The sequence below is a fragment of the Notamacropus eugenii genome, chromosome 2, assembly GCF_028372415.1.
Source record: "Notamacropus eugenii isolate mMacEug1 chromosome 2, mMacEug1.pri_v2, whole genome shotgun sequence".
Lineage (NCBI taxonomy): Eukaryota > Metazoa > Chordata > Mammalia > Diprotodontia > Macropodidae > Notamacropus > Notamacropus eugenii.
The window spans coordinates 230770570-230797437 of record NC_092873.1 but is presented as its reverse complement, the minus strand read 5'-3'; the positions used below and the strand labels follow the sequence as shown (position 1 = coordinate 230797437).

At 38.2% G+C, this 26868-nt stretch overlaps 1 protein-coding gene and 1 pseudogene across 8 annotated transcripts in view; one reads left to right on the top strand and one right to left on the bottom strand.

The window, feature by feature from the left end:
* The window catches only part of HIVEP2 (HIVEP zinc finger 2), a 275611-nt gene that overhangs the window by 179453 nt on the left and 69290 nt on the right, over window positions 1-26868 (top strand). For 5 of the 8 annotated variants that reach the window (XM_072643485.1, XM_072643484.1, XM_072643482.1 and 2 more), the window contains exon 3: window positions 16186-16362. The exons of 1 other annotated variant lie outside the window; for it this stretch is intronic. The gene's annotated coding sequence lies outside the window, so the exon portion shown is untranslated. Of the gene's footprint in view, window positions 1-7879; window positions 7948-16185; window positions 16363-26868 lie in introns of all 8 variants that reach the window. 2 more of the 8 variants (XM_072643480.1, XM_072643486.1) reach the window with 2 other exon arrangements.
* On the bottom strand, window positions 2056-25243 carry LOC140522947 (heat shock cognate 71 kDa protein-like; annotated as a pseudogene).

Sequence of the window (26868 nt, the reverse complement as noted above, 5' to 3'; positions counted from 1 at the left end):
ATCCTGTATTTCATTGTCAAGGCACTGTGGTCCCTCAAGCTGTGTATTCTAATACTATCAAAATTGTAGTGAAATGTTAATTAGTAAAAAACAATTCGATTCAACAAACATTGAATAAACTCCTAATATGTCCAGACTTCCTTCTTTCCTTCCTTCCTCCCTCCCTCCCTCCTCCTTTCTCTCTCTTCCTCTCTGCCTTCCTTCCTTCCTTTCTTTCTTTCCTTTTTCTCTTTCTTTCTTGTCATTCCCCAAATCTTAAACCCAGTGCACGCTGAAGCCCATAGATTGGACAACAACAGGTGTCTGCCCAAGCTCCACTTAATGGCTGACTTAGAGTGATTATCAATAGTAGCAGTTTCTCTTTCTCTCTTAGCTTGATTTAGTTATTTTTTTTCTTTTGCTCATTAAAGGGGCAATTCCTTGACTACTTCTTAAAGAGGCCTATTCGTTGAATGGACCTTACCTCCCTTTCAGTGAGTACCTGAAAAGGCCTTAGCCTAGAAAGACCTAGGTCTCCACTGCATCCTGGGTCATCTCCAGTCATCCTGATGAATATCTGGTCACTGGTCCCACATGGCTCAGGAGGAGAAAGTGAACCTGGTGACCTGCACAGCCCTCCCTCACTCAAAACAAAGTCAAGTGCAAGTCATGTCATCATTTCTCTGATGTCATGGTCTTCAAAAATGAAGGATGAACACAACAATATGTCCAGAGCACTGCATTTAGGTAGACAATGGGGAAAAGACAGAGTTTATCAGTGTGGGGTATGTGTGTGGAAACCCGTGGTCTTGAGGCCATATGTGACCCTCCAGGCCCTCAAGTGTGGCTCTTTGACTGAATCTAAACTTCACAGAGCAAATCCCCTTAATAAAAGGATTTGTTATGTAAAACTTAGACTCAGTCAAAAGGTTGCACCCAAGGATCTAGAGGGTCACATGTGGCATTAAGGCTACAGGTTCCCCACCCATGGTTTAGATTAAACATGTTTCCCATTCAGAGAGAGCTTACAAGAGAAGAATGGAAGGTTTAAACAGTGAATCCGAGAGCTTTAATACATTATACTATCTAATAAATGTATTAATTACAAAACTAAAGTGTCTGGGTGTGGGGGTGAGAGGGTGAGTGGGAGGTTGCAAGTCGTTATATGGCAACTAACAAAACTTCTGCTGGTAATTGTGGAACAGCATGGAAAAGTAAAATGAATGACTTGGAATAAATAGATACTGTCCCAGGATCACAAAGTCAGAGTTGGAAGGGACTTCAGAAGCTATCTAATGCAACTAGTGTTTGTATAAGATCTCTGCTCCAATATAAGTAATCAAACAACCATTGTTGTGAATTATTGAAAGAGAACCTGCTGCTATCAGAGACAACCCATTCCCCTTTTGAAAAGGTAGTTTTCCTTAGATTCAGACTAGATATTTCTCTTGCAGTTTACACCTATTGATCTCTAAGGGCAAGCTGAACAAATCTACACCCTCTTCCATGTGACATCCCTCCAAATAGTTTGACAGTTTTCATACTGCCCCTAAATCTTCTCTTTTCCTTGCAAAACATCCCCAACATTAACTGATCTTCATATAGCATGTTCTAAAGGTCTTTTAAATCCTGAAGTGCTCACCCTTTGCTGGATCCTTCCTAAAATGTGGCACCTAGAATTTAACACAATACTCCAGACATGATAGGACCAGCACAGAACATGGTGGACCATTACCTCCCCAGTACCACGGGGCAGAATAAGAGAATAACATCACATTATATGACACCTGAATTTTTTTTTCAGATGAACTGATATTTGGTCATGTCTTTTTCAGCTTGTGATGAAATTGATATTTTTTTGGTTCAAAACAAAGGAACACTTTAGATTTATCTTTACTAAATGGAATCTTATTTGTTTCAGTTGTTCTAGTTGGTTGAAATATTTTTGGATTCTGATTGTCATTCAGCTTGTTAACTACTGCTCATAACTTTGTATCATCTGCACATTTGATAAGCATATTTGCTATCAAATCAGTGACAAATGTTAATCTATCTCAGTATATTAATTATATTACATTCATTAATGCATTATTATTTTATATATAATAACATGTAGTTCTATCATATTTCAATATGAATTCAATATATTCATTAATATAATTCAAGACAGAACACACCCTGGTGCATGCTCTCATCATCTCACTCTTGGACCATTGCAATAGCCTTTTGGTTTGTGTCTCTGTCACAGGACAGTGTGGCAATCTTTGCACTTCAGTCCATCCTCCATTCAACTGATCTCTGGACCATGTCCACAACACCCCTCAATAAACTCCAATGACTCCCTGTCACCTCCAAGATCAAACCCTTTGGCATTCAAAGCCCTTTAAAGCCTGGAATTCTTTCCATCCTCATTTCTTCCTCGTTGGCTTCCTTTGATTCTGAGCTAAAATCCAACTTTCTATAGGAAACCTTTCTAGAGCCCCCTTAATATTAGAGCCATCTCTTGATTATCTCCAGTTTATCTTGTTTATAGCTTGTTTGTACATATTTGTTTTCCTATTGCCTTCCCCAGGAGACTGTGAGCTCCTTGAGAACAGAGACTGCCATTCTTTGTATCTCCAGTACCTGGCATACAGTGTCACTTAATAAAGATTTTTTAAAATATGATTAACTTACTGATACTAGAGAGAAATGCTAAGTTGACCCCAAACAATTAATGAATGTTCTTTTTTTCTTTTTTTTTATGGTGCCCATTTTAAATAGTTTTTATTCTCCAGGACAAGAATTGCATTTCCACTTGTTTACAGTACTGATAAAGTGCAATGTTGTTCACTTCTCTCCCTCTGCACACATTCAAGTATTCAGAATTCAGATTTACACAGTAGCTTAAATGTTACTTTTAAATGGCTATTGCCTTGGCTACAAATTTTGAGTCCTTCAATTTTCGGAAAACTGTGTGGAATGCTCCCTCTTCTGTCATTTAGTCCACCTCTTCAATGGTGGGTCCAGAAGAAGCACCTCCAGATGGGGCTGTTCCACCACCTGGGAACCCACCTGGGTTCCCATGCCTCCTGGCATGCCCCCTGCACTCTGGGACAGCTTAGTAATGATGGAGTTGCAGATCTTCTGCCATTCTTTCTGCCGATGCTCAGATTCTTCCTTCTCAGCAGTCTGGTTCTTATCCAGCCAGTTGATTATTTCATTACATTTGTCAAAGATCTTCTGTTTGTCTTTATCACCAATTTTGCCTTGCAGTTTTTCATCCTCCATGGTAGCCTTCATGTTGAAAGCATAAGATTCAAGAGATTTCTTGGAAGACACCTTGTCTCTCTGCTTCTCATTCTCAGCCTCCTAGACCATTCGCCCAATGTCTTCCTTGCTCAGACGTCTTTTCTCATTGGTGAGGGTGCTCTTGTTCTCCTTGCCTGTGCTCTCATCCACAGCAGAAACATTGAGAATGCCATTGGCTTCAATGTCAATGTTACTTCAATCTGAGGAGCACCTCTGGGTGCTGGGGGGATTCCTGTGAGCTCAGATTTGCCAAGCATGTTGTTATCCTTTGTCATTGCTCTCTCACCTTCATAAATCTGAATAAGCACACCAGGCTGGTTGTCAGAATAGGTGGTAAAGAGCTGTGTCTGCTTGGTGGGGATGGTGCTATGACCTTTGATCAGAGCAGTCATAACTCCACCAGCAGTTTTAATTCTAAGGGAAAGAGGAGTGACATCCAAAGGCAACAAGTCCTGCATGTTCTCAGATTTATTTTCAGACAAAATGGCAGCCTGGACAGCTGCACCATAAGTAACAGCCTCATCAAGACTGAAACTCTGGATGAGCTCCTTGCCATTGAAGAAGTCTTGTAGAAGCTTCTGGATTTTGGGAATTTGAGTGAAACTACCCACTAGGATGATTTCATGAATCTGTGATTTATCTAGCTTGGCATCTCTTAAGGCCTTTGCCACAGGGTCCAGTGTGCCATGGAAGAGATCAGCATTTAGCTCTTCGAAATGGGCTCAGGTGATTGATGTATAGAAGTTGATACCTTCATAGAGGGAGTCAATCTCAATATTGGCCTGGGTGCTAGAAGAGAGTGTGTGTTTTGCACATTCACAAGCGGTGTGAAGATGGCAAACAGTCCTCTTGTTCTCACTGATGTCCTTCTTGTGCTTTCACTTGAACTTGGCACTGAAATGATTGAGCATTTGGTTGTCAAAGTCCTCCCCACCCAAGTGGGTGTCCCCAGCTGTGGACTTGACCTCAAAGATGCCATCTTCAATGGTAAGAATGGAGACATCAAAAGTGCCACCTCCAAGGTCAAAGATGAGCACATTTCTCTTGGCACCAACCTTTTGGTCCAAGCCATAAGTAATAGCAGCAGCAGTTGGCTCATTGATGATTCAGAGCACATTGAGACCAGTGATGGTTCCAGGATCTTTAGTGGCCTGATGCTGGGAATTGTTGAAATAGGCTGGTACTGTGACTGTAGCATTTGTGACAGTCTTCCCAAGGTAAACTTCAGCAATCTCTTTCATCTTGGTCAGGACCATACTTCTTCTGGATAGAAACTTTTGGTCTCCCCTTTGTAGTCCACTTGGACCTTAGGCCTGCCTGCATCATTTACCACCATAAAAGGCCAGTGTTTTTCATGTCTGACTGTACACCTGCATCATCAAATCTGCAACCAATCAGACTTTTGGCATCAAAAACTGTGTTGGTGGGATTCATTGCAACTTGATTCTTTGCAGTATCACCGATTAAATGTTCTATATGGGTGAAGGCTGTGTAACTGGAGGTGGTCCTGTTTCCTTGGTCATTAGCAATGATCTCCACTTTCCCATGTTGGAAGACTCCCACACAGGAGTAAGTGGTGCTAAGATCAGTGCCAACTGCGGGTCCCTTCGATATAGTTGCTAGGGAGTTGGAGGTCGTAGCTGACCACTATGGAAAAATAAGGGCTGCTGCTGCGCTGACAATGACTATTCAGTGAATCAAAATTCTAAAGTCTTTCAAAGTTGTTTTTCTCTACGTTGTTGTCATTCTGTAAATTGTTCTCTTAGTTCTGCTCACTTCACTCAGTATCAGTTCATAAAATTCTTCCCAGTTTTCTCTGAAACTGTCTACTTTGTTATTTCTTATGGCACAATAGAATTCCATTAGACTCCTATTCCAGCTTATTTAACCTTTCTCTATTATGTAGGCATCCTCTTAGTTTTTGGCTACTTCTAAAAGAGCTACTTTAAATATTTTTTATATGTAGGATTATTCCTCTTTCCTTGATCTCTTTGGAGTATAGGCCTAGCAATGATATAGTTGTATCAAAGAGTATGCATGGTTTAGTATTTTGGAGAGAAAAGTTCCAAATTGCTTTCCTGATTGGGTGGGTCAATTCACAGCTCCACTAACTATGCACAAGTATGCCTGTTTTCCCACCATTCAACATTTGTCATTTTCCTCTTTTGTCTTCTTGCCAGTGTGAGATAGACACTTAGAATTACACTGATTCACAAAATTGAAAGGATGTATGAATTTCTGATCTTTAAGTATACGAGCGGTAGTTATATGAAGAACAAACTAGGAACATCTAGAGGAAATAGAAAATCAAAGGATTCTGAATGTGTACAAAGAAAGACTTTCTAACAGCTGTTTAGAAGAAGAATGAAATACCTCAAAGGCAGCCTCTGGTTTACATAACACTTTCAGATTTACAAAGAATTTTACTTACTGTATTCTAGTGAGGTAGGTAGTATATGTATCATTCCCATTTTTCAGAGAAAGGGAGTAAGAGGGAGAGATATTGGGATTTTCTTAGAATAATGCAGCAAATCAGCCTTGGACTGACTGTCCAGAGTTAAGTGACTCTAAGCTAGGGTTGTGCTGATGAATGTTTAACAATGGGCTGAGGAGTGGATGCTGGGGTTGGGGTGGAGTGCAGTGCTCTCAGAACTCCTTTTAAAGTTAATTCTGCATTATTATCATTTTCTCCATCACTTTTTAAAATCCAGACTATTAGCATAACACTAAATCAAGCATTGTCAAGGTGTAAATGCTCACACTGAAAAATTGAACATGATCTCTTGAGAGTTTGGTTCAAGCTGGCTGAAGCACAATCCTCTTCCAAGCCTAGGCCCCTTTTCCATTGGTTATTGGAATGAGCTTCTCATCACTAGAGTTGTTATCTAAATAAGCTTGGATAACTGCTAGTCAAGAATGTTATAGAGGGAATTCCTCTTTATTTAATGGTTGGAAGAGTTGCTGAGGTCCACTACCAATGTTGAGATTGCGTGATTCAGGGAACAGAAGTTACCAAGAAGCAGATTTTGGTTCTTTCACATTTTCAGCCATACAGATGATGGGATTCATTTCACATGGGTATGCCCCCCTTCTCAGTCTTGATTAATCTTATAAGTAACTCAGAGGAGTTAAGATAGTAACTTGAGAGTCCTATGTGTTTGTTTTGGGTATCTAGTATCACACTAGACACTTGATGTTATGTCAATTCTGAAGGTTAAAATCAACATTTCAAGAATGGAGCAGAAGGCTCCCTGGCTCACTGCAGGTTCAATTTAGGATAGTTTCACATGCAACCTTTCTAAAGGTTGCTTCAGGATGGTGCTTTTTAATTATTTTTTAAAATGTGTTACACTTTATTTCCTTGCTTTTATATGCACTGGTATTATGAATAAAGAGAAGGAGAAGGAAGAGGGGGTGGGAAAGGAGATGGAGAAGGAGAAGATAAGGACATGAAGTAGCTTGGGACCAAAAAGAGAGTAAGGCTTTAAACCTTACATTAGGATAGACTAGCCCAAGGGAATGCTGGTAAATGTTTAACAACTGACTCTCTGAAAATGACACCCTTCAAAGTTTAATCCACATTATTCACATTTTTCTCTATCACTTTCTTAAATTTAAGCAATCCACAAACCTGTCCTTGATTTGCAAAGTTTGCAGATTGCTAAGGCGTAAATGTTCACGCTGAAAATTTAACAATGAGAGCCGGTGAAAACTCTCCCACACATCCCCGGATTATGGTGTATAACCAAAGATGGTTACAGATGAAGAGAAGCCTTGAACCAAACTTGTGTTAAAAGTGTTTTTCCTCAAAAACATTAGTTAGCTTAAAAAAAAAAATCCGTTTTCTGAGAAATGTTTGTATTTTTTCTCTTGATCCATTTTTACCAACTAGATAAAAAAATCTGCATATTTAAACGCCAGCTGAGAAGTTAAGATTGCTGTAAGCAGCCTTCCCCAGATGTCTCGATTCTGACTTAGACCAAAGTGTCACAGAGTCTCAGTGACTGCACTCAGCATTATGAGGTGTATAGTCACATTTATTTTTTACAGACTTGCACACTGCAGTGAGACACATGGAACAGCTAAAACAAAAAAGATGATAGCAAGGATTTTTTTTTTAAAGCAGCAGAGCCTTACATCTATTTATGGAGGAAGTTTTAAATTTTGGATTGACTGGCAAATGCAGCTTGACTGCAAGGCATGTACTTCATTGACTTTTGTCCGAAAAAGATACAGCTGAGCAGTGTGTAGGAGTCTTTTCCTTGAAACAGTTTATTCCAAAACTTAACCAGTTTTCCTTCTCCTCAGAAAATGTATGCAGATTTTGCATCAGAACTTTAGATCTGAGTATCTCCTCAGTTTAACAGACTTTGCTGTCAAAGCAACCCCAAATTTGATTTTTAAAAAGGGAAAAAAGGGTACTCTGGTGAAGTCCTAGTCATAAGGACAATTAATCAGCTCTGGGGCAGCTGTTTCCTGACATTTCTGCAAATTGTTGTGGAAAAATTAATGAAAGCTAGATCAGTAATGGTTTCAAGCTTGGCTAGTGGAAAGTATGACAGTATTTCCATCAGCAATTAAGTTAGGCTGCCTTTTTTTTTTTCTATAGGGGAAGTGGTATGATGTGTGTTCTCCACAGGAAATAGAAAACACCAGCTGAACCGTGTAGTAGAACAGGTATGGAGTAATGCCTTCATTATATTCCTGTGTGGCCCCTAAGTAACTGGTACACCAGGTTCTGCCTCTGCTATAAAAAAAAAAGTATTTTACAATTCATGCCCAGGAATCATTCATTTAAGAAGAGCAGGATGTTTGAAGATTTACTTAAAATTTCTCCTTTGGTTTTAGAAACTCAGAAACAATATTAAGCTAAACTTTGGGAACCGGAAAATGGAATTTATGACAAACAGAAAGTGAAACTGATTTACCTAATTTTACTGTTCCAACTGAAGGTAGTAAAGAACAGGCCCAGTTCACATCCTGTGTAACCCTATGGGATTTTCCCCAGTATTAGTTAAAAATTTTCCCATAGGGTCACACAGGATGTGAATTAAAGTAAACACATAGCATGCTCCACGAAAAGGAAATTGGCTTTCTAAATGATCCTTTCATTGTTAACATCCCGAGTGTGTTATCAGTAACATGGGAAAGGATCTCTTTAATGTCTCATTAACAGGTTGTTGCATTATTAGTGTAATGAAAATTTCATGAATGAAGTCATAGAGCTATGAATTTATTTTCCTATTTGGAAGGCAGATAGGAAACACAATAAAACTCCCTTTAGGCCTTTTCTTTTGGAGGGGTAAACAAGGTAAGGTACCATGTACTTAGACTAAGAGAAAACATTTTAATGAGGAAATGGAAAACTTTAGTTTTATAGGTAGATCATGAAAATCTTAATACTTTGTTAACATGGACTATGTGTGCAAAGGCACCCTGGGAAGCATTTCCATTGACTTCTCAGGGAAAAGGTCTATGGGAATGTTTTCCCTAGAATGCCTCTGGAACTCTTTACCCTTAAACTAGACACCCCTGTGATCTCAGATGAGCCTTCTTAAGAAGAGACTTCTAAAAAGTGTGCATTTTTTTGAGTATGTGTGTGTTTTGTAGTAATTGTATTAATAATCAGGTAATTCTGAAAAAAAGCACCATAAGTTACAGAGAATGCTTAGCTTTGCATAGGTAAAGGGAAATTCCTCACTGGAAGGAAGAAATTTCCTACACCAATGAAATCACAGATCCGGGGAAAAAACAAAACAAAAGCAGCAACAAAATAAATGTGAATGCTTGAGAAGTTAAATGCTTTGTATTTTCAAAGCTGTAACCCACATTTGTCTAGAGGAGGGATTCTTAACCCTTTTTGGTGTCCTGGACTCCTTTAGCAGTCTGGGCTCCTCAGAATAAAATGTTGTTAAATGCATAAAATAAGATATATAGGATTATAAAGGAAACCAATTATTTGAAACTAAGTTCTCAAAATACACCTTCATAGACCCCAGGTTAGTTATCCCTGTGAAACTTGCTTAGAAAGTATTTTAGAGAGGCAGCTAGATGGTGTAGTGGATAGAGCACTAACCCTGGAGTCAGGAGGACCTGTGTTTAAATTTGACCTCAGACACTTACTAGATGTGTGACCCTGGATAAGTCACTTAACCCTGATTACTTAAAAAATATTTTAAAAATTAGATAACTTAGAATGGAGGTTAGATGAACAACATAAACTAAGAGGAATTTGGTGAAATATTAAAAACACCTTTCCTTGCCATGACTATACACTATCCTGAGCTAGCTCAGTGTTATTATATATTTTGAGCAAACTCTTGTCACGGTAATTTAGAAGTGACTAATAAATAATATTAGATAATTACTAAAAGTTATTTACCCAGTTTTTAAGTTCTTGGAGAAGAGTTGATGCCTAAACTCTTTTATCTTTTTATTTTTCAAGCTCAAAGTTAAAAACAAACTCAAAGAAAGTTCATTCTATCATTAGATATTTATAAAATGCTTTTATGAACATAGTTGAGTACCATACAAAGCAAGTTGAATGGGAATGCCCCTGCTCTCAAGGAGCTATTCATCTTATACACACATCATCAATGCAAATAAATATATTGAGGTCATCACATACTCTTACAGCTGTACAGACATGCTACAAACACCCCAATAAAGAATTAACATCAAACAACATTTTCCCAGTACTCAAAAAAAAAAAATGCCTTGCAAATAGCTAAGTTCTTTCATACACTTGTCTGTGTATGACCGATGTCTCAAGCAAACTTACTCAGACCCTGAGACACTTGGAGATAGGAGTGGTATTATTGAACAGATTTGACTGGGAGAAATATAGGAGAAGAGGTAGAAAATCATTTTTCCCCCTTTAAATCAAGAAAATGAAATAATCTTGGTGATCTGGTAACCTTTTTTGAGTATCATAGACTTAATATGCAGAGCAATTGGAAGTAATTGTAGGATACAATGAATAGAGAAACATGGTCCAAGTATGGATGAATTCGACCTTAGCAGAAGCATGAATATGTGTCTACATGAAGGGGCTAGTGGAATACAAATGAAGTGGAACAAGCCATAGTAAAAATGGAAAATTAAGAGATCAGGGGAAGATTGTGACTTTAATATAGAAGAAATTCACTTGGAATATACACAGAGGGAAAAATGACAGAATTGGATGCTTGTAGCAAAAGATGATAAAAATTAAATAGGACTAAGTTTTGTGTAATTGATCAGTGAATCTGTTTAGCATGTTTATGGCATCTAATTCTAGATACTAGGGATACAAAAGTCTTGAAGCTCCCTTTCCAGTTCTAACGCCTATAATTCTTGTTCTTCCCAAGCATCTTACAGTACAGTTATAATTCTTTACTGTAACAGAGAAGATTATAGGTAAAAAATAAGAGGATTATTTAATTTATTTAAATTCACATTACTGTTTTAATTGTAATTTTTGGTTGCCATGAGGCTTAACACCATCACCATGTCTATCATTATCAGTTTATTCATGTTGCTGTCATCATTGTTTGTCCTTTGTTCTCCGGAAGGACCAGTGGTATCAGGAGAGTGGTCTTAACTTGTAAGTCAATTAGATATAAGTGAGGCAGGGCTGTGCAAGGTCATCTGCCTCACTTTCTCCTTCAGATTCCAGTGGAAAGACCTAAGTCAGGACGGCTGGAGATGGCCCCAGATGCTGTGGGGGACCTTGGCCTTTTCATGTAATGCTTTATGTATTATGAAGTGGTGTTTCACAATTGTCCCAAGAGGTATCAGTGCAAGTATTGTTCTCTCCATCTTTTGGATGAGGAAAATGCAACCTAGAGAGGCTAAGTGTCTTGTCTAGTCACAGAACTAGTGTTAGTACTAGAACTTGCATCCTGATTTTGTAACTTTGGAGTTCAGGGCTTCTTCCGTTAAGTAATATTGTCAGTGAAGGCACAGATTCAGAGATGGAAAGCAAGTGACCCTGGTAGGAATAGCTATAGGATAATGCAACAAAGGGAGAGGACTAGAAGGCATTTGTTAGCCTGCATGATTTCGGCAGAAGAGCTCATCTTCTCATGAAGATCTGATCCCACTTACAGAATCTGATTCAGGGAACCACTTAGAACAGGAGGTAAAATAAGAATGCAAAAAGCTTCCCATGAGTTCAAATTGTATATATTTCCAAGGAAGAAAGACATGATCCAAGGCTGAAACTGCAAAGGAAGTGGTTTGGGGACTCAGGGAAGGATAATTTCCCACGGGGAGTTTGGTGGGGTTACAGTTGGGAGGATAAGCTGGGAGTCAAGAAGACTTGAGTACAAATCCAGTTTCAGATACTTACTAACTATATGACCCTAGGCAAGTCACTCAAACTCTTTCTTAGATTTCTTAATTAATGCTATGCTCATTAAGTCTATTACAAATACATATTATAGGTGGTGAGGTGGATAGAGTGCCAGACCTGGAGTCAGGAATCTGACCCCAATCACATACTAGCTGTATGACCCTGGACAGGTCTCACTTAACCCTATTTGCCTCAGCTTCCTCATATGTAAAGTGAGCTAGAGAAAAAAATGTCAAACCACTCCAGTGTCTTTGCCAAGAAAATCCCAAATGGGATCATGAAGAGTCAGACTGAATGACTGAACAGCCACAGCAACAGTCTCATTTGGGTCTTCATTGTTGCATGCCAGTCCCATGAGTTTCCAGGGGTGGGAAACCTGTGGCATTGAGGACACATGGGTCCTCTAGGACCTCAAGTGCAACCCTTTGACTTCAGTTTGGAATTAGGACACTTGAGGTCCTAGAGGGCCACATGTGGCCTTGAGACTGTAGGTTCCCCACCCTTGCATACTCTTTTTTGACTGACTCTCTCTCCCACTCAACATAGCATCTGTTACACACCTCTTTTCTCCTCAAGTCACCCCTCACGCCTCCCCAAAGAAGAGGACCTTGTCTCATAATTTACTGGGGAAAAAAGCCAAATTGAAGCCATCTGTCATGAGTTAAAATCCCTTCTACAGGAAGCCTTTCCCAATCCCTCTTAATTCTAGTACTTTCCCTCTGTTGATTTTTTTATCCTGTGTATAGTTGTTTTCATTTGTCTGCCCCATTAGACTGTATGCTCCTTGAGAGCAAGGTCTGGCTTTACACTTTCTTTGATGCCCAGCCCTTAACACAGTGCCTGGCAAATAGTAACTGTTCTTTAAATGTTCATTGACCAACTGAATTCAATCCGCCAATCAATCTACACGCATTTATTAAGCTGCTCCTATGTACCGGTAACTGTGATAGGCACTATAGATACAAATATGAAATCTTCCCATCCATCCACTAGGAGCTTCTCCCTTCAATAATCCTCTTATTCTTCTAATTTTAAATTTTTCCATATCCCTGGTTCTTTCCCTGCTGCTTACAACCGTTCCTAGATACCACTTATCCTTAAAAAACCTGCACCCGATTCCACCATGTTAAGTAATATTCCTAGCTCTCTTCTTTGTTTCACAGCCAAACTCCTAGAAAAAAAAGTCTGTATTTGCTGCCTCCACTGTTTCACTTCCCACTCATTTTCCAGTCCCTTGTAATCCTTCAGTCCTCCACATCACCATTCAATTGAAGCTGCTGTCTCCAGGGTCATCAGTGACCTCTTAATTGTCAAATTCATACGCAGTATCTGTAATGCATTCCTTCTGTAATGCAAAAGCAACTGCTTCTACTTCAGGGAACCCCTAGTTTCCTTCCAAACTTGTCTCAAATGCTGCTTCCTACAGGAAGTCTTTGCCAATCTTCCAGCTTCCCTTTCCCATGAGTTACTTGACATTTTAATTTTCTTTACATAGGCCATTGCTTTCCCGCAGAACATCAGCTTCTTGAGGACAGGGAATGTTATAATTTCGTTCTATTCCCAGTGTCGATTGCACCAGTAAACACTTCACAAATCCTTTGGAAAGAATGATTTCATGAGTGACAGTTTTGACTAGACAATTCATGGGTAACTGAATAAGTGTTGAGGCCCAGAATGAGGAAAGAAAGGAGGGCACTAAGGAGAGTGGCACATCTCCCCAGGACTTTTGGAAACTGCATTTTTAATGATTTTGTATATCACTGTCCTTCCCGTTGCCCACACACCATCATCATCATTCACAGTTTGCTCCACAGTGGATTTGTTGTTAATAAATACCTTTTTAAACCATTGAAATGGTTGGTGTGCCATTATCAGACATTGAGGAAAAGGAAACTGTATTGTTCTCCCTCTGTAGGTCATCCAAGGACTAGGGTACCACAGGATGCTACAGAGATGGATAGTAACAAATCCCAAAGGCAGTACCAATGAGACAGAAAGCTAGTGGGGGAAAAAATAATGGAATCTCAGGGGGAACTAGGCCTGTGATGCCACACACCCTATCAGGTCTGACTGAATCAACTTCAATAAGATTCAGTTTAAGACTAGGCTAATACAGTCTGATAGGACTATTTCATACATTTTTGTGCTTACAAAAGGACTGTTTTTAAACAGGGGAAAAAAGGTTATAGTTCTGTCTTACTGAAGAGGAGCAAATGAGGGTGCAGTGGATAGAACGCTGGCCCTGGAGTCAGGAGAACCTAAGTTCAAAACCAGACAATTGACACTTTCTAGTTTTGTGACCCCGGGTAAATCACCCTAATTAACCCTGATTGCCTCACCGTCTCCCCCCCAAAAAGGCACAAATGACTGGGGACAGCCTTGCAAATATGGCTAATAGGCAATAACTGAAGGAGTAACTAAAGAGAACAGAGTAAATAATAACCATTCGGCTATATGCAAAGAAAAAAAGCAACTTATTTTAACTATTGGGATAAATTAGAAACATTGTTATGTTGATCTTCATTTGCATAGTGACGTTTGCCTCATAAAGATAGTTTATTGTCAGGGACTACTAGACACATATGCACGTCACTGGCACCTTTTTACAAATGCAAGCTGACACCATTAATGCTGTTGACTTTGAGAAAGATGAGATTTTTTTTCCTATTTATTCATCTACATAGTGTTCATTCTCTCAAGAACTGAAGGTGCTGTTCAGGGAACTTTTAAATAGACAAGTTAATTTAAACACTTAACCTATTCACCATTTTGATAAGTCATTCAACACTTAAGCCAGGCAAAGTGCTGACTGACTTAACCTATTGAGTTGATCTTGGGAACAGGAAAAAATGAAGCCTGACCTGTTCTGCTTTGGTGTTACAGATTGCCTTATGGAGTCCTTCTCTTCCTTTCTCGTAGAACATTTTACCTTAAAGTGATGCCCAATAAATTCCAATTCTGAAGTTAATGTGGGGCTTTATTTTTTCCTGTGAGACATCAAAATAATAGCTCTTTCCTCCCTCTTTCCCCTAGTGTGACAGCCTTGAAGGGAGTCACAGTGTGTGGTGGGGAAGAACTTGTGACATGCGTGAAATTTTAGCCATTGCATAAAATGATAGGGTTTGGAAGATGTAAATAGTGTGGTTTGGATGAATCCACCTACTAACTTCTATGTGTTAGGTTTCTTAAGTCAATCTTGGATGATCTTTGCTTTCTGCAGTTTCTCATCCTCTGTCTACGTAGATCATGGATGAGTGTGTGGTGTGTTTTTTTAATGAAAATGTATCATGCCCTGCCTCTGAGGTTGTTCTATTATGGAATACTATTTTTCCTCCTCCCACCTTTCTCTTTAAATACACACATACACACTCAGAGGCACACACACACACACCCAACAAGAAGTTTTCAAAAGAACATTTTTTTACATATTATTCTCGGAATGTGCAATTCTGTTTCTTTTGTCAATATGTCATGTATGTTTATAAATTTATAATGTCATATACATTTATAAATTTAATAGTGAGTGACAGGATTCCTGTTATTGTGTATGCTCAATGATCTACTTACAGTATTTCATGACTGCTTAAACTTTGCCCTCTTCCCCCCTGCCCCAGACTGATATACAATCTGACTCTCTCTACCAAAGTTTTCTGAGTTTTTCATCTTGCTTTAACTTCTATATTTCCCACATCCTCTGATGTATTTATTTGTACCAGTGGCACCTTGAGAGCCCACCATTGGTAGTATTTTTGAAGCTTTCTCCTCTTGAAGATTTAGGCCATGTTTATATAGAGAACTGCTATCAGAATTTCTCAGCTTGCCCTATATGTATGAATTTAGTTATAAATGAATTTAACCATTCAGTGGCCTATTGAAATAAGTAGGAATCAAAATAGTTTTTAAGTAGTCAGTCTTTATGTATAGTAATTATATATCTATATTAGTTACATATTACATTAGTAGTACTATTATACTATAATACTGTACTATATAAAAAGTACCTTAGTAGTTCTCTATAACCATATTAGTTACATACTATGTTAGAAGTATTACTACGAAAAATTGCAGTCATAATTTTTACCAGAAAAATCTTACATATAGGTCTAGTAGCAGATTCTTGTGTGCATTTGACTCTCATTCCCAGCCAGCAATACTCAGAATTGTTTAAATTACACGGCTTTATGGTAGGCTAAATTCTCTTTAATAAACAGGATACTTTGATAGAGTGGGAGATGGATATTTAATGATAGAATGTGAATCCATTGAAAATACAAAAGTTTGCACGAAATTTTGACATGAATACTGTTATAATTGAGACCTGCAGTTTCATGTAAAATCCTCTGTTCTACTACGTATGTGCAATATGCATTCTATTTGGCATTTGTCAAGTTCAGAATTAAAATTAATTTTTAAAATTACTAATAAAAACTTTTTTAGAGAAGCTTGGCATGAGACTTTATGAAGCCCTATCATTCCTAGAATATTGACATATGAAACTGGAAGGAGAAGAGCAAACAGATGAAAAAATGGAACAGATCTCTGTGAATTTCTATAACAAACTTTTTTTTCGTTGATGACAGTGGAACCATCACATTTGAACTCTAACATCTCATTCCCTGATGTACTATATGAGGAAATGGAAATGGAACCAAAAAGATGAAGATGGAGAAAAACAGCTGGACCAGACAAGTATACTTGGAGGGAATGCTTGCTGGAGGCAACACAGTTTTGAAGGCATTAAGGGACTTATTTCCAAGGTATCTGAAAGAGGAGAATATATTAAATATTTGAAAACAGTGATGGGCAGTATTCAGTATTTTAGTTCTTCAGTGGATTTGTTTATTCATTATTTTGGATATCCCATAATATGGGAATTAGTGAAGATTGCAGTCCCTTCATGCCTTCTCATCTTGAATGATTCTTGTTCATGTTTCTCCCATTGATCCTCCATAGAGGATTCAGTGTGCCTTAGACTTATTTTGAGGTCTTTTTATGATCTATTTTTATGAGCATGGATGCAACACTTGGGCAGTCTTTCCATTTCAACCCATAAACGTATGGTATTACTATGCCTCCCACTCCAAAAAAAAAGGCAATCAAGAAGGCATAAATAAAAACCAACTTGTATGTCTATTTTCATATTTCTATAAAATCTTTAGGAAGATAACCTATCCTTGTATCAAGGTCATCCATGATGAAAATATGAGAAGATAAAGGAAGAATTGTACAAACTATTTTCTGCAACCAACTCCATCTTCACAGTCACACAGTTAACTGAAAATTCAGAAAATAAAAGACTACTTGGTATATTGCTTATGGATTATCAAAAAGTGTTAGATCTAGTAGAATAAAATTCATCCTTACAAACTCTCTTCCAACAAGATGTCTCTCCTGTTAAATTTAATCATAGAGACAACTTTGATGATAATTAATGATATCAAGGAAGTGATACAACAGAAAGATATATGCTTTCAAAGGTGTTTCATGATGATTTGAAGGATGTTCAGTGCAGAATTCAAATGGATGGGGTCCTCCAGATGTTCCTGTTTACAGAAGATGCTGTACTGATTACATCAAGCCCAAGACCACTACAGATTCTTGAATGAGATCAAAAAGAATTTGACCTAACCATTGATTTAGGAAAATTCAAGTAGGTGAAGACTATATAGTATGGTTGGATGGGCTTATTAAACTGATTTACCAGTTTCAATATATTGTATATTTTGGGCAGACACTGTAGATGGACAGTGAGCTGGGCCCTGAATTGAAGATAAAGAAATGATAAATCTGGATTGCATTTGGAAAATTTTGCAGCATTTTGAATGATTTCAAGCTACTTCCCCAAACAGAAAACCCATCTTTTTAAAACCAGTCTTTTTCCTGTGATCCTATAGAGTTCTGAATCATGGAATATCATAATATCTGAAAAATACCCTTGGTGACCCCAAGGGTAATGAAGATATGTGTAATAGGTATAAATAAGTTGCAGTGTATTACTAATGATAAAATGACCATAAGAAGCAAAGGGAAACAATTCATTCAAAGAGTTGTAAGACTGGAAAAGATGGTGAGTTGGTCTTGAATAATAGTGGGGGTTAAAAGACAGGCAGCCTATGTGTTGCATTTACTGTTCACTTAATGTTAAGAAACCTAGAAGGCCCCCAGAGTCCTGAGTGGGCTTTGTGGAGATTTCAGAGGGATGAACAAGAATCTCAGAGGAAAGGGAGGCATGGATGGTTTGTGATCTGAACCACTGGAGGGTGTCCCCGCATCAGTGAAGTCGTCATTAAAGTTCTGATATAGTGTAAGCATGATAGAACCTGAAGACGTATTCACAGTTTATAGAAATTCTGTAAATTGAAACTGAAACGTGTAACTCTTAATTCTTATGATGCTGGTAATAGCTAAAATTTATATGGTATTTTAAGGTTTGCAAAGCACCTTATAGATGTTAACAGTGACCCTAAAGTATAAACACAGTAGCATTCTTGCAAATAGGATGGAGTTAGATCACAAATCACAAGTTGTCCTAGGCTTTTAGGTATTCCTTAACAAGAAGCAATCCGGTGAGGGAAAAAGAGAGAGTAGGGATGAGGAAGAGAGACTTTCTTCTAGGTGTTCCTTTACCAAGCAGAAAAGATAGAGGAGTTTCTTCTAACATAACCATTAAAGAAGAGAAGACAAGATGAGCTACTACTTCTTGCTTTGCCTGCCAGGAAAGAGAGAAAAGCCAGAATAAAGAGGGGCAAGCCCTATATGATTCTTCCTTATTGCTGACTCCATAGTGCCCCTGAGGATGTGAGGCAAAGTCAGGCCATCTTTACTTTAAGTTCTTTACCAGATCTGATGGCTGCTGTGGGGTACTTTCCTTTGCTGGAACGGGAAGGGAAGGGAAGGGAGAAGAGAGAGGACCAAGGAGGAAAAGAAAGAGTAAGAAAGGAAGAAGAAAAAAGTTATTATTTTGAAACTCCTGCATTTCTGAAAACATCCCTCCTTCTCCTGCCTTTCCTCTCCTTTCTCTCTTCTTCCTTCTCCTCCCCTTTGCTCCCCTCTCCTGCCTAGTAAGTCATCATTTGTAATAAAGGATAAAAATAGAAAGAGGGTGGAAAGCAAATTGGCAAGCTAAGCAACACAAAAACTGATAGTATATGTAGTGCACCATTCTCATGGTTCCCCACTTCATCAAACAAGAGAGGGAAGTTTCAGTTTACTTTTCTCTTCTCCAGCGCTAAGTCGGATCATTTTGATGATATAGCACTGAGAGGTAGGTAGCTTGGTATCGTGGATACAGAGGTGGCCTTTGCATTGCACCTATGCCAAAGTCTGGTTTTGTGACTCTTGGCAAGGCAATTAAATTCTCTTGAGTCTGGGAAATTCAGATAATAAGTAGCATAGAAACTCTGAGCCTGTTTTTATAGAGAAGCCTTCTAACATGGAACTTCAAGTGCCAGTGAACTCTCGGGAACCTAAAAAAATTATCTCAACGTTCAGTTTTGTATTGTTTTTGTAACTTTTGTTCACGTTTTTGTAGTCATGTTATACCCTGGTTTTCTGGTGCTGTTTGCTTCATTCTGCATCATATCATATGCGTCTTTCCATGCTTCTCTAATTATTCATATTCATTATTCTAACAGGAAAGTGATATTCCATTACATTCACATATTGCAGTTTGTTTAGCTAACCACCAGTTGATGATTGTGTTACTGTATTGTTTTATTTTTATTTATTTCTACTCCTTTGCTACTACTAAAAATGTGGGCTGTGGATATTTGGGTACATGGGGTACCTTTCTTTCTATTCTTGATCTCCTTGGGTTACATGCCTAACAATGAGACCTTTGTCTCAAAAGCTGTGTGTTGTACATGTCTATATATATATATTTATATGTATATGTCACTTTTTCAAGCACAATTTCAAATTGCTTTCCAGAACTGTTGGAACAATTTTTAGTTCTGCTAACTGTGTATTAGTGAACCTTTACATACTTTCTCCAGCTGTGCAGTAAAGGACACTAGCACTTAATTCTTTTGTCATCTTTTCCAATTTTCTGGGTGTGAGATAAAAAACTCAGAATTGTCTTGGTTTGCATTTCCCTTATTAATAGTGATTTGGGGTGGCAGCTGTCCTTTAAAAACAGAGCAGAACAAAACAAGACTTATAAGCCCTCCAGGGAAGTCTAACCCTGTTAACCACAGAAAGCCACATCCCAGATCTAGTCACATAGACTATTGTTGCCTTCTCATCAGAGACCTATTGTTTTGGTAGGAATCAGTGAGAGAGGGGTACAATATTAGGCTGCCTCCCCATTTCAGATATCTAAACGATAATGAATTCTCAGCCAGTAATAAATCTGCAATTTGCAATTTTGCCTGAAGTAGGTAAGTGACTTGCTCTTAATAAGTGAACTTTTCAAAAATAGTAGCCTATAGTTCAGTAACCTATTCTGCCCTAGGTTTACATCAACATAAATGTGGAAGTTGCTATGACAAAATCCTGACCTCCCCCCACCTCCCAACCTTTTTACTAGGGTATAATTTTATATGGCCAATAATATCAACGTTGGTGAAATAGTATTAATAACTCTTGATCATATTTAATCCTGGGCTAGTCTGCCAACTAACTACCATACTTCTGGAATAGGAATAGGAACTGGACTTGAGATTTCACTCACAGTGGAATCTCCCAGATAAGGAAAATCCCTCTATCAAACCAGGTCAGTACTTTGTCACTTCTAGTCTTAAAGAGTTTTCTAGAACACTGAGTAGTTAAGTACCTGCTTAGGGACTCACAGTTACTATATATCAGAGACAGGACTTGAACCCAGAACTTTTTGTCTTCAAGGATCACTCTCTACTACACCAAACCACATCTCTACTTCTGGGAGAGTTTACTCTAATACTGTTTTAGACTCCAAGCAATATCATCCACAGTTAAGGGTTCAGCAAACTAGTTCTTGATTTATAATTATTTGACTCTAAATGATTCCTTACCAAAGGCATTCATTCATTCACTCATTCATTCAGTGAATATTATTTTAAAAAACACTTCATGAATATCTCCTATATGAAAGGAGGGCACTGTGTTAATTGATGTGGGATATGTGAAATGAATGAACCAGTCAAGAAACAGTCTAATAGGGGCAGTAAGATGTGTACACAAACACCTATATTATAAGATAGAATATGATAAGTATTATGTGTTGGCATTCTGAGAATTGGCCACCAAGTGTAAATTATTTTCAACCACTTCAGCTCAGTAAGGCCATTTAGTAATATGTAGAAGAATTTGTAGCCAGCATCACTGGAAGGTGTATGCAAACCCCTGAATTCAGAGATTCTTCAGACAATAAACTAAGTAGCCTTTAAGAGGTAACTTCGAGCTGGAGATATCAGGGAAGAAATCATAGATGTTTGAGCTGGACCTTGAGTGATGGGTAGCATTTCAGCTAAGGGGGATGAGCTGAAGAGCATCCCAAATGGAGACACAGGTGTGGTCCAAAGCAGAGAGGAAAGAAAATGTGGATTGTTCTGGGCAGTGATGAGCTCCAGTTTGGCTGAAGTATGGATTACATATAGGAACATATAGTAGAGGGAAATTAAGGTGGAAATGTAGAATTGAACTTGATCGCGAAATGACTTAACCAGGCTAAGGAGTTTGGAATTTTTTCTGGATCATGGGGAGATATTAGAAGGTTTTGTTTTATTTTTGTTGTTGTTTGATTTTGTTTACAAAGAAGTGGCATTATTGGAACTGTGCACTGGGAAGATTAATCAGACAAGAGGTGATGTGTAGGATAGGTTGGATGTTGAGAGGTCATATAATCAGTCAGTAAACACTTACTAAGCACCTACTATGTTCCAAGCAATGTGCTAAGCACTGGGGACAGAAATACAAAAAGTCCCTGCTCTCAAGGAATTTGCAATGTAATGGAAGAAGGCAACATACAAAAGGAAACTAAAAAGCGGGAGGCAAATGAGGTACCCTGCACAGGGAGGGCACCATAATGGAAATCAGTCCAAAGGAGGGCAGCCAGGTGGCAGATGGAGACTTTTGCAAGAATTCTTTGCTTTGCCCTCCCGCCCTCCAGTGAGAGGGGCAGAGTGCACTGGGGGTACTGAGGGTGTGTAAGGACCAAGGTTGATGCAATCTCTTATTTAATGTAGGCAGCACACAGACCATCACCCAGGCACTAAGCATCCTTATGATTTGGTATGAGACCTTGTACTTATCTACCTCTCCCAGTATCTCTATAATTCTGTTGCCTTGTTGAGTTGTTTCAGTCATGTCCAACTCCCCATTTGGGGTTTTCTTGGCAAAGGTTTGTCATTTCCTTCTCTAGCTCTTTTTACAGATGAGGAGCTGAAGTAAACAGTGACTTGCCCAGTGTAGCTAGTGTCTGAGGCCAGACTTGAACTCAGGAGGATGAGTCTTCCTGTCTTCAGGCCTGGCGCTCTGTCTGGCCTGGCATACCACCTAGCTGCCCCAGGTAGCCTTACCCTGCCCTAAACAATGCTCCTTCTTAAAATGTTGGAGCCTTTGTTGAATGTTAAAGTTGAATGTTTGAAGTTCCTGGATTAGGCACAGACTCCCAGACCTGCTGAAGGCAAAATTGTGGAAGGCATCCTTCAGTTGTTTCCTCACATAGCCAAACTCCTTTCCTGGAGATATTTTAAACCAACAGAATTAGATATATGTAGTTACTGTATTGCTATGTTTTGTTCACTTATACTCCAGAAAGCATCACATGATTTAGTATGTGGGCAATTTTCTCCCCTCTTGGTCCAGACCTCCGAGTTCCTCTCTGTAGTTCCTCTCTGACCATGAAGTTATTTGTCCCACTTCAGATCACCACTTATTCTGCAAGTTAGTCTTAACCATTCTGAGATGCAGAGAGGCTAAATGATTTGTCCAGAGTAACACAGGCAGTATATTTAAGATGTGTCATTGTGCCTCCAAGACTGGTGGTCTTTCTCTTTCCTGTACCATGCTGCCTTTCAGATGTAGTTAAAATGATGTCCAATTCAGTAAAAGTGCTGTTAGGGGCTATTTATATGAAAGAGTTAACCTTGGGTCAACCTTCTTGCAGAAACATCCCTTTCTGCCTCCCTTCCATTACAAAATCATTTCTTAGGGAGATACATATTTGACCTATGTGATTCTGTTTCTATTTCCTTTTGCAGGAACCTATCCTATTGCACTATAATCAACTACCTGCTTGACAATATAGAATTGGCTTGTCCTCCCTCAGGCCAAGCCAATATGGCATAGTATTCCTTCTGCATATTACTCTGGGTGATTTGGCATTAACACAAATTAAACATGGTGTGTACTTAGGGAGGGCAAGCTCAGTTTTATATTTGCTCAAATTAAACATTAAAATAAATCTTAGTCAGTCCATCTATACAACTTTATCTTCTATTGCTTCCCTACACATGTTCTAGAGTTTAGGTAAAATGGATTACTATTTCTTGTATACAGCAAGTTCATTTTGTCTCTCTAGCCTTTGTTTTTGCTAGTACTTAGGGGGAAAAAACCCCAAATCTTCTCCTCTCGTCACCTTGAATAATGTACTGGAAGTGTTCTAAGCCCTTCTCTAAACTCATTCACATTCTGTACATATCAGTCTTAAGAAACATCACATGCTGTCTTTTTATTTCATTTTATTTTTATTCTACTTAAACACCAAATAAAATGAGCATTTCCATATATACATTGTGGAACAGAAGGAGAGAACTGTACATGAAACGGCACATCTCCATTAGCTTGCCTTTCTTTTAAAGTATGTAATAAATTTGCCATGTCACTTTCAAAGCTCTCCTGTTTGTCTGTAATTCCTTCTGGTGTGTGTATATGCATGCGTGTGTGAGTGTGTGCGTGTGTGTGTGCGTGCCTGTGTGTGTGGTGTATTTGCATTCTATCTCCTTATTACCCTTCAGTTAAAAAATACCTTGTAAAATATGCTCAAACAGAATAATTTCCCACATTGCTCATATTTTTTTTAAAAACAAAAAACAATTATATCTTATTTGCATCTTGAGTTAATCACTTCTCTGTTAGGAGGTAGACAGCATGATTCTTCATTGGAGTCATAGCTGATCAATTATTTGCAATTATTTTTGTATGGGATTTTATCCCTGGTAATTATGTATTCTTCATCTTTGTACCCTTCTCCATTCTCTTTAGTAGCACCTGGCACAGTGATTTGCACCTGGTGGATACTCAAAAATATTTGCCAAAATGTGCGAATGAATAAAATGACCTTCTTGCAAAATATAAATCACATATTCCAATGAGGATCATCAGCTGTTTGTAATGTCTGTGCTACTGTTCCCTGACATTGAGATGAATAAGTGAATTGCTACTTATCTTTTTATGTTAATAATAACTTGCCTTTCTGAATACTTTGCAGATCTTTTGAAGACAAGTAATTTTTAGTACTTTGCACAGTGGTCCTTCACATAGGAGGTTGTTTCATAATTTTTTTTGAAGTTGACAAAGTTGATTGAAAATTGGCTAATAATTTTATGGCAGCTTCTGTTTTTCTAAAAGGACTTAGGCAAATTGCAAACATTTGCCTTTAGAAAGGCATTGTGGTATAGGGGAAAGAGCCTTGGACTCTTGGAGTCGAAGTCCTTAGAGTGAGAAAATCTGGATTTGGGTCCAACTCTAGTACTTAATGACTGTGTGACCCGAAGCATGACACTTAATTTCTCTAAGTTTCAGTTTCTTTACCTGTAAAATGGGAATAAGAATATGGGAATAAGAAAATGGGAATAGCACCTAGGGGTGCTATGAGGAAAATGCCGTGTAAACTTAAAAAGTACTGTGTAAATGGAAGTTTTAGCTTAAAACTTATGTCTAGAAAAGCTTTTTTTAGTTTAAAGTTACACTGCATCTCTAACTTTTCAGAGGCTGTTTTTATAGTTATTAATTAATTCCATCTCTAGATTTGTTTTTGTATCTCTTTTGCTGACAGCCTAGGAGCTGTTTTGTTGCTCATTAGCACCTCTAGCAGAAGGTAGGCAGGAGATAGAAGAGAGGTAACACTTAGATTAGTTACTTTTGCTACCTAGTAGAAAGTTTGATGAAAAGTTTGAGGGGGAGAATGTTGAAATGATCAGCTGAAGTTGCCTCATTAATATGACTTGTCTCATTGTAAGTAAGAGAAGAAGCAGGATAGTTGGGTTCCATATGCAAGTTTTTAGTGTAGAGGTACCCCATCGGCTAGGTAGAACAATTTTATGTAAAATGTGTCAAGGATGACTAATTCGTCAATAGAGTGAAATTCAGAAAAAATAGTAAAAAATATTTTTTCTATAGAGCTTTATTGTTATACAGTACTTTTTTCTTAAATGAAAAAGTTGGAGTTGATGACCTTTGAGGTCCCTTCTGGCTCCAAAAAGCTATTATCATATTATTATTATTCTTATAACAACCTTATGAGGTATATATGTAGGGTGGAACAGTGGAAACGATTATGAATTTGAAGATAGAAAAACTGGGTCTGAATGTGACTCTGCAACTTACTTCCATTGATCTGGAACATCTAAGATCTCTACTAGCTGTGATTCTGTGATTCTTTTGTTGATTTAACATGTGAGGAAGCTGCAGTTCGTAGCGTTTACGTGATTTGTCCATGCATGCACAGTTAACAACAGAAAAATCCAAGACTGAATCTAGGCTTACTTACTCCACCAAGATGCTACTTAGTTTGCTTCACAATGCTGGAGACTGTTCACAGTGAGTCAAGACCTCTTTCCCTGGTGTTTGAGAGAAGAACTGTACCTCTGTCTTGCTATGGCACAGAAAGTTATCAAAATTAGTATTGTCCGTATCCTCACAGCACTATCATGGACTGAGTACATTTCTCAAGGGAAATAGGAAATGATTACCAGTGTCGCTAATATACATAATTTAAAAGTTGTAAAGGGAAGTAATGAATGGCTAGAAAATGAATGACTGGCATAACATTTGGTCATCTTATTTAATCATGTTCTAATTAATGCAGTCTTAGAAATATAGACCAAACCCAAATAAGTCCATATCCTAGTAGATGACCTGCCATCAAATTGAAAGAACATCCTAGAGCTTATTCTGTGTTGGCAAAGCCTTGGAGAACTCAGCTAGTAGGACTTTAGTGAATGTCTCAAGGAGGCGATTAAATTACATAAGAATGTTTTAAAATATTGCTACCTGAATAATTGTTGGCAAGAAGGAAGGGGACAGAACAAGAATTTATTAAGTGCCTACTGTGTATCAGGCACTATGCTGTGCTTCTATGAATATTATCTCATTGAATCCTTACGTGAACTCTATGAGATAGGTACAGTTATGATACTTTTTTCTTTACAGGCGAGGAAACTAAGGCAGATAGATGTTAAGTGACTTGCCCAAGGACACAGAGCTAAGAAGTGTCTGAGGCAACATTTGAATTCTCATCTTACTGACTAAGGCTCCTTCTTTCCCTTATCCCTCTGTCCTTTCGTTCCTTCATCCCGCTATATCCTTCCTGGTTCTAGAAAAGTATTATGGATGCATTTCAACAACACGGGATCCTTCTTCATTTTGTAATATTATGCATAAAGGTTAATATGTAGTCAATATAGTAGGTAGTAAGGTTGACATTACCTGATTATTATACTTGAAAAGATGCTCTAGCTGATTTTAGTAATTGCTGTATGTGATTTACTGAATAAAAATGACTTATCTCATTCTTACTTCTAATGCTGTGTGATACGTGTAAAAGGAACTTGTCATCACAGTGAAACTTATTACAACTTTTGAGACTGTTATTTTGTATATTAACAAGAGACTAAAAATTCAGGCACAAAATCTTGAGGCATTTGGAATGTGAAGATCGTGCCATATGCCATTCAGAAGGTAATTTGAAATTTATCCTCACCTCAGTCATTTTAATTAGAGAAATATTCCAGTTGTACAGGAAGGTGGAAGTGTGAATTGTGGACAGAGCTTTGGAACTGGAGTCAGAGAAGGACTTTGGTTCAAATCTTCCCTCAGACTTTACTTTTGTGATTTGGGCCAAGTCAGTGTTTCTCAAGACTTAATTTTCTTCATCTATAAAATAAAGGGGATGGACTAGAACTTTAATAGGTCTCTCATGGCTCTAAATCCCACGACTCAGGAAAAAAAAGCTCATGATTTTTGAAATACGTCTTGGGTACTTTTTGAGAAAATCTGAATCATTCCAAATGTATCTAGTCTTCCTTGTTTCTCTGGAAACAAAGATTGGATGGAAAGGATTT